We start from the raw sequence: 7,575 nt of genomic DNA on the forward strand, positions 1-7,575 counted from the left end.
GGAAATTAGAAAGAAGTGTAAATTTGAAAACTTGAATCTTGGGAAAAGCTTGGAAAATTTGCTAGTATAACCCATGCGTTGGAAGCAAGAAAATTGACTATGTTTTGTCCATACGTTGGCCTTGATCATTTAAAGGTTATTTGGGACGTTGAAGGAAGCCAAAGTGTGTCCAAGAACAATGCATGCGGCAACCAAATGTATTGAGAGTTAGAACAACGCATGCGGCAGCCTCAACTTGCACATCCAAGGGCGTTGGACGTTGGATGCATTGGATGCGATGGATGCGTTGGATACGATGGATGCGATTGATAGAGGCATGCACTGATGGAGGCCGATGCGATGGATGTGTTGGACACGATGGATGCGATAGTATGTAGTCGAAGGCATGCGGCCGAAGGAAATGCATTGGTAGTTTGTGGTGATGCGAGGGCATGCGATGACGCGGTGCGAGGAATGCGTCAATGGATGGCATGCGACGAAGGAGGCATGCGGCGTTGGACGCGACAGTGCTAAGCGATGGTATGCCGCGATGGATGCAATGGACACGATGGACGCGACAGTACTATACGATGGTAAGTAGCGATGGACACGATGGACGCGATGGTTGGTGATGTGCTATGCTTTGGTGATGTGCTATGCGTTGGTGATGTGCTATGCGCTGGACATGTGCTATGCGTTGAACATCCAAGGGTTTGTGGGCACATAGGACAAGCTAGTAGTATGCGTTGAAGAAGTGTTGATCATTATCCTACTTGAGCAGGTGAGCCATGCGAAGGAGAAAGATATGTGGCCAAAGAAGATCTTTGCGAGCATCTAGCATTTGTGAGTAAGTTGCATTGATTAGATGCAAAAGGTAAGAGTGAATGAACACATGCGCCGGTTGATAGTGTCTAGACATAGGAAGGTTGTGGCAATTGGATGGGCGCATTTGTGGTTAACGCATATGAGGTTGGTTGGAGCATGCAAGGTCGTCATCCAAACATGTGGCTTGTTGGAAAGAAATATTAACCCTTAAGCAAATGAGGTGGTTGTATAAGAGGACATGAAAAATTAAGCATTTTATGCTGGCTAAGGATGAAGAAGACACCTTAGATTGCGTTGATTGAATGTTGCATTGATAGTGTGAAGAAGAAACATTTGGACATGTGGCCAAGTAGAAGGTGTCGGCCTTGGAGAAATTTTGGACGCCTATAAATAGGGCCAAGGACTTCTTTTCAAATCACAATTCAAAAGACCTTAAGAAGAGTGGGAAAGCTGATTAAACATTGCGTTGATAGCAAATCTATGCGTTTATCATAAAGCTTCCAGAGGAAATGCAGTAGACAATGAAGTCTGGAAACAACATAAACTTGAGACAAGGAGTTCTCCCAGTATACTCGTGCATTTGAAGTGATTCCAAAGCCACCTGAAAGCTCCGCAAGTCTAGTTGTCAGGCTTGGGCTACCGAAAAAGAAGCTGCAAGTGATCGGGCTGGAAACTGAGAAAAAAGCAGAAGGGTCAGGCTGTTGGGTAAGCTTGGGCCAGTGTTTAGGATTTGAAGATTCTGGCCAAACCACGAGGAGTTTTGAGCTCAGATTTAAATTGAAACTGTGAGTAATCTGAGTTTTAAATTGAAACTGGATTTTAGGGGTGTAAAAGGGAGCCCGAGGTAAACAAGGAACTTCTAGAGAGAAAGGTTCCTAAACGATCAAGGTGAGTGACTAAAATATTTGACTAAAATATTTACAATGTTTCAAAGAAACCATGTTTTAAAGAAAGATTATTCGCATGTCAGCTAGTTTTACAAAGTAATTTCTAAGCAAACCATGAGTTATGTTTTCAACGCATGCATGTATGAAAAGTTTATTGAAAATCTAATTATGTGTGTTAAATATACCCAGCATGTATTAGTATCTTTAAAGACATGTTTTATATATGTTATACTTTACATGCTTTAAGGAGAAAGTCATTTATGACTAGTTTTATTTTAAACGCGATACCGAAGGACATGTGAAAAGGTATCTGACCAACTTGATACCGAAGGACATTTGAGAAGGTATCTAAGCAGCTCGATACTGAAGGACAAGTTTAGAGAAGGTATTTGAGCAGAAGTATCTAAGGTATGACGGTACTTAGTATGGCCACGTGCACGTAGGTAGTTGAAGTCAGAGATTGAGTAAAAAGGTTCTCTTTTGACTAGCAGTTGATATTGGAATTTAACCGCAGTAGGGTTATTCTCAACTAAGAAACAATTTTAATGTTTTCTGATAAAAACAGCTTTATATGTTTCATGCTTGGAAAATGTTTATACTGGAGTACAAGGTTACTGTAAAAGTTTATATTTCAGTTTAATCTCTTTATTGAGACTTTTGCATGGGAATCACTTATCTTTCTTAAGTCATTCAATTGGCTAGCAAGCTCACCCCGTTTTCAAATGTTTTCCTTTCCCCCAGGTAGCGGTCAAATCCTCAGGAGATAGCTCTGCATCTACTCTACCACTAAAGGACAAAGATATTGTAACCCGTCTGTTAGGTGGTTACTGTAAATATTGTACACATATTACAGTTGTCCATATAGGGACTAGGGTCTTGGGCATCGGGACTTATGAATCTAGTGATGTAATTACTCTAAATATGTTGTGCTTTTGAATTAATAAGTTTTGGCCATAGAGGCATCTTCTGTATATGAGTTTATACATTGGTATCATAGTTATTTTCGCAAGAGTTATTAAGCAGTAAGTGTCAACAAAAGGGTTGATAACTGCTGCAGTCATGTTCTTTCCTAGGCTCAGAGGGTAGTCTGGGAGGGGGTGTGACAGTCTTGATCTTTCTACTAAAAGTACCTAATAGTTGAAGTTAATGATCAATAATTATAAATGTTATTTTATCAATTAGACCTTTTTTCCTTCAGCGACCACAATGAAGAAGGAGACTTCACGAGATGTCATTTCCAAGCTCGGGTTGAGGCAAGAGTAGAGTTGCAACTTGACCTTGTAGTCTAAGGACTCCTTCCTAATTCGAAATCATGTTGACTTTTGGAGGATCTTGAAATTAAAGACCCAAAACCACTTGGTAGTCAGAAGGAATGTAGTGAGTCGCATCTAACTCTCACTATTCTAGTCGTCCTTTAACTCTTAGGAGGAATCGTTCCCCAACTCGACATGAAAACTTCCCTCAAATCCTGAAGTTGATAGCTAGAGAATAATACTGGGCACCATATTACTTGAAAAAGAAGCTTGACCGAAGACCTCAACTTACTTGAAAATGAAGACACGACACGTTATAACCGTAGGCGTGAAGAGATTAGCTAATTACTTGTGTGTTGTGATTGAAGTATATTAGCGATGAGACTTATTTTTATCTATTATTCATAGAGTTCATTCACAAAACATGTGGTCAACAAATTAATATAATTGGTAGTCCTATATGTATGATACATGATGCATAGTTTTCCTTTTTAAGTCTACAAGTGATAAAAGTTTACTACAGACAAACTTCAATCAATATAAATGTATTTTTGTAGTTGATCTTTTTACATATACCATATTTAGTTCCTAGGAATCCTTTTTTTTTTATTGTTTTTCTTTTCTTTTACTGAGAGGAAGTTTGCTGAAGCATTTTGGTCCAGAAAGTCACATTTGGTGCTCTAACTGATAATGACACTGAACGTCATCATTGGTTTTCACTCCTTTTGAAACCATCCAATAAAACCAATTTTGTGTATAATAGATTCCAAATTTTTAAGTTCGTGCATTGAAAAGGACTTCAAGCTTTTTTAATTTTATGTATGATAGGTAGGAGAATAAAGTTTAATTTTGATTTCTAATAGTTTCATGAATTCTCTAATAGTTGAAGGACCTATTAGACAATGAATTAAATGACTTATAGGACTTTAAATTTAAAGTGTAAAGACTATTAAACACTTTCTAAAGTTTTCAGAGACTTGGGGTGTGTTTGGAATACATTTTAAAGTGTTTAATTTTAAAAATAATGCATTTTTTAAGAAATTGAAGTGTTTGACAATTACTAAAAATAGTTGTTCAAGTGTATTTTTAATCAGCTTGTATCAATAAAGTATTTAAATAAAAATGATTTTTTTAAAAAAAAACACTTTTTTCTCAAGTCAATCCAAGTGGACCTTTAATGAACACCAATTAAAAATTTAAGAATCTATTAAATACTTCTTATTCTATCAATAATCAAAATGGTTATGACACAAATATGAAAGTTGAGTAACTTGTTATTTAACTTTATAAATATATATTATAAATAAATAAGGTTCATCCAATTGGAGTGAAATATATTTCATTATTTAGGGTTCACCCAATTGGTATATAATGTCAAATCATCCTTTATCTAAAAGAAGATTAAAATAACATGTAGGGCATATTTGATTGAGGAGTTAACAACCCACTCCGACCGACTCTAAATATGCTCTTTAAAAGTTGATCATAAATCTTACAACTTTTAATTTAGGGTTTTCCAATGAACTAATATTTGACCACGTGCATGCACGTGTGCTTAATAATTTTAAATATTTTAAGTGGAATATTACATTTCCTTTTAATTGATTAAGACTAGTTTTATATTTTCATATAATAGGTTTGAATTTTGTTTGTTTAATGTTTTTATGACTTTATGGTATAATGTGTTTATGATATTTATACTTTTATTTTCAATTTAACGTCTATTTTTGTAAGTGTTTAAATATTTTCAATTTATGATATTTAATATTTTTATTTCTAGGTGTTTATCGTCTAATTATTTCCAAATTCCTTAAATCGGAATCACGTGATTGGGTGATGGATAATGGTCCATGGCACTTGGGTGGCAAACCCATTTTACTTCATCAGTGGTCTCCAGATATTGTCCCTGAAACCTTTATTTTTTATTCTGTTTCTATTTGGATTAAAGTGGATCGGGTTTCACTGGTGGTTCGGACGGATAGGGGGATAGCTTTTTTGGCTAGTGCAGTGGGTAGACCTGTAACGCTGCAACTAGAGAGATGTCGTCGTTTATCGTATGCCAAAGTTTGTGTGGAGGTAAATGGTGATTCTTTGAAGCCCCTTCGATTACTGTTAGAATGCAAGGTTAAGAATTTATTGTTCAAGTGTCGTATGAGTGGAAACTTCGTAAGTGTGGCTATTGTAGTTCGTTTGGACATACTGCTAGTATGTGTGAGAAGCAAAGTATGTTAAGGTTCAGGACTTGAGTATTATGGTGGTTGGGGATGGTTTTGGGGAGAAGGGTGCACATGTGGGTGGATTTGCTCCTGAAGGTGTGGGGATTGATGTAGTTATGTGAGAGGGGGGGGGGGGGGGGGGGGTGCCTAAACCCAGGTGGGTGAAAAGGGTGTAAGGGGTGTTGATGAGTTCACATTGGTTAGTCACTCTCGACGTGAGAGGGGTGTTGATGGTGGTAGAGTTGGTAGTGCGTCTCTGGGATCTATGCCTCTAGGTAGACTAGTTCATGGATCCCTTGTGATTAAAAGGTTTATGCAGCATGTGGATCAACATAACCAGTTTGGTATTCTGCGAGAGGAAGGGGTGACTCGCTTGCACTGGTTTTATTGCAATCTAATCCTAATCTGTTGCTTGTTCTAGATGGTAATACTGGGAGTACGGGCAATAGACCTGTGGGAGGTAGCAGTGGGGAGGTTTATTAGTATTCTGATCTGGTGCTCATGGAATGTTAAAGGGTTGAACGACCCAATTAAATGTAGAGCAGTGATGGATTTTCTTTATTCGTTGTCAGTTAGATTTTGTTGTCTACTTGAGACTTGGGTTCGGGCAGAGAGCTTTGGTACGGCGTTTGGCATATTTGAGGGTTCCATGAAGTGTGTGTGTAGTTATAGCCCTGGAGGTGCGGAGCGTATTTGGGTGATGTGGAAGAAGAATATGTTTGACTTCTCTCCTTCGATTATTAATGAGAAGTGTATTGTAGGGTGTATTAGGGAGTTGAGCTCATCGGATACTGTGAATGTAGAGCTGTATATGCTTCTAATAATTTGACTAGAGGCATGCCTTCTGGAGGTCGTTGGTGGGTATTTACTCTTCTTGGCAAATTAGGGGGCGGTTATGGGTGATTTTAATGATATTCACAACCTTTCAGAGGCCTTTGGGTGTAATCCTTATAGGGGTGAGATTGAGGAGTTGGATGCGGCTATTCGTGAGGCTGACCTGGTGGAGTTAGGTGTTCAAGGTAACTAGTTTACATGGACGAGTAAAGTTAAGGGGATTGGTATTTTGCGCAAGTTGGAAAGATTCCTTGTGAATGAGTTGTGGTTAGAGTTAAGTCCTCTTACTGAGGTTAGGTTGTGGCCATGGGGAATTTCTTATCATAGCCCCGTTTTTGTCACCATTGATGGTTGTGTTACTCGTCCAATTCCCAGGTTCTGTTATTTTAATCATTGGGCCAATTCTGCTGATTTTTTTACTGTTGTAGATTCTATTTGGAAATTACATCTTGGGATATCCCCTTTGGTTAGTTTGATGAGGAACTTGAAGGCCTTAAAACCCATCCTACATAGTACTTTTTGGAGGAAGATAGAGGGATTGAGTAGATTGACTCGGGAGGCTAGAGGTAGGATGGAGGTTGCTCAGGCTACTATTGAGTCTAACCCATCTTTAGATATTTTGATTGGGGAGGCTGCCATGGCCACTGAGGAGTTTTGAAGACTAGCGAGATTGAAGGAGGCTTCTTTTTGTTAGAAGTCTTGTGTTCAGTGGTTGGAGGTTGGGGACTAGAACTCGTTTTTTCACCAGATTTTTCGGGCGTGTTTGCAAGAGACCTGGCTAGAAGTATGGGATTTGCCCTAGGGTCTTTACCTATGTGTTATCTTGAGTTGCCTTTGATTTCGGGTAAGTTAAAGGCTGAGGACTGTGCTCCGTTGATTCAGAAGATTACTACGAGGGTTAGGAGTCAGGCTGCGAGATCTCTCTCTTTTGCGGGGCGTATGCAGTTAGTCTAGTTAGTGTTGCAGAGTTTCCAGGTTTACTGGTCTAGCATTTTTGTGCTGTCTGTTTGTGTTGGGTAGAAGGTGGATCGTATCTTACGAGTGTACTTATGGCATGGACGGGCTGATGGTAGAGGGGGGTGCATGTTGCTTGGGATAAGATTTGTTTGCTGAAATCTAAAGGGGGTTTGGGTATTCACCATACATCTTCCTAGAATGTGGCAACTATCATGCAATTATTATGGTTATTGCTGGTGCGGTCTGGGTCTTTGTGGTTTGCTTGGATGGAGGCATATATGCTTCAGGAGCGATCTTCATGGGCAATTCGCTCGGTGGTGGGGCAATCGTTGTGTCTGAGGGCGATATTACGTTGTCGAGATAGGCTTAAGCCACAGGTCAAGATGTAAGTTGGTAATGAAAAAAGATTATTTGCTTGGTGTGATCTGTGGTTGTTTATGCTATGCGGTCTATCTTGGAGAATTATAGAGAGGGGGTGGTCTATGATGCTGCGAGCTGTCGTGAGGCTAGACTCTCAGATTTCTTATTTGATGATGGTTATTGGCATTGGCCTTTGTTATCTTGGGAATTGCGTGATTTGTGGGGTTTGGTTCAGGATGTGGTTCCGAGGGTGGGTGAGGTGGA

This window comes from Benincasa hispida, chromosome 2 (assembly GCF_009727055.1).
Source record: "Benincasa hispida cultivar B227 chromosome 2, ASM972705v1, whole genome shotgun sequence".
Taxonomy (NCBI): Eukaryota; Viridiplantae; Streptophyta; class Magnoliopsida; order Cucurbitales; family Cucurbitaceae; genus Benincasa; species Benincasa hispida.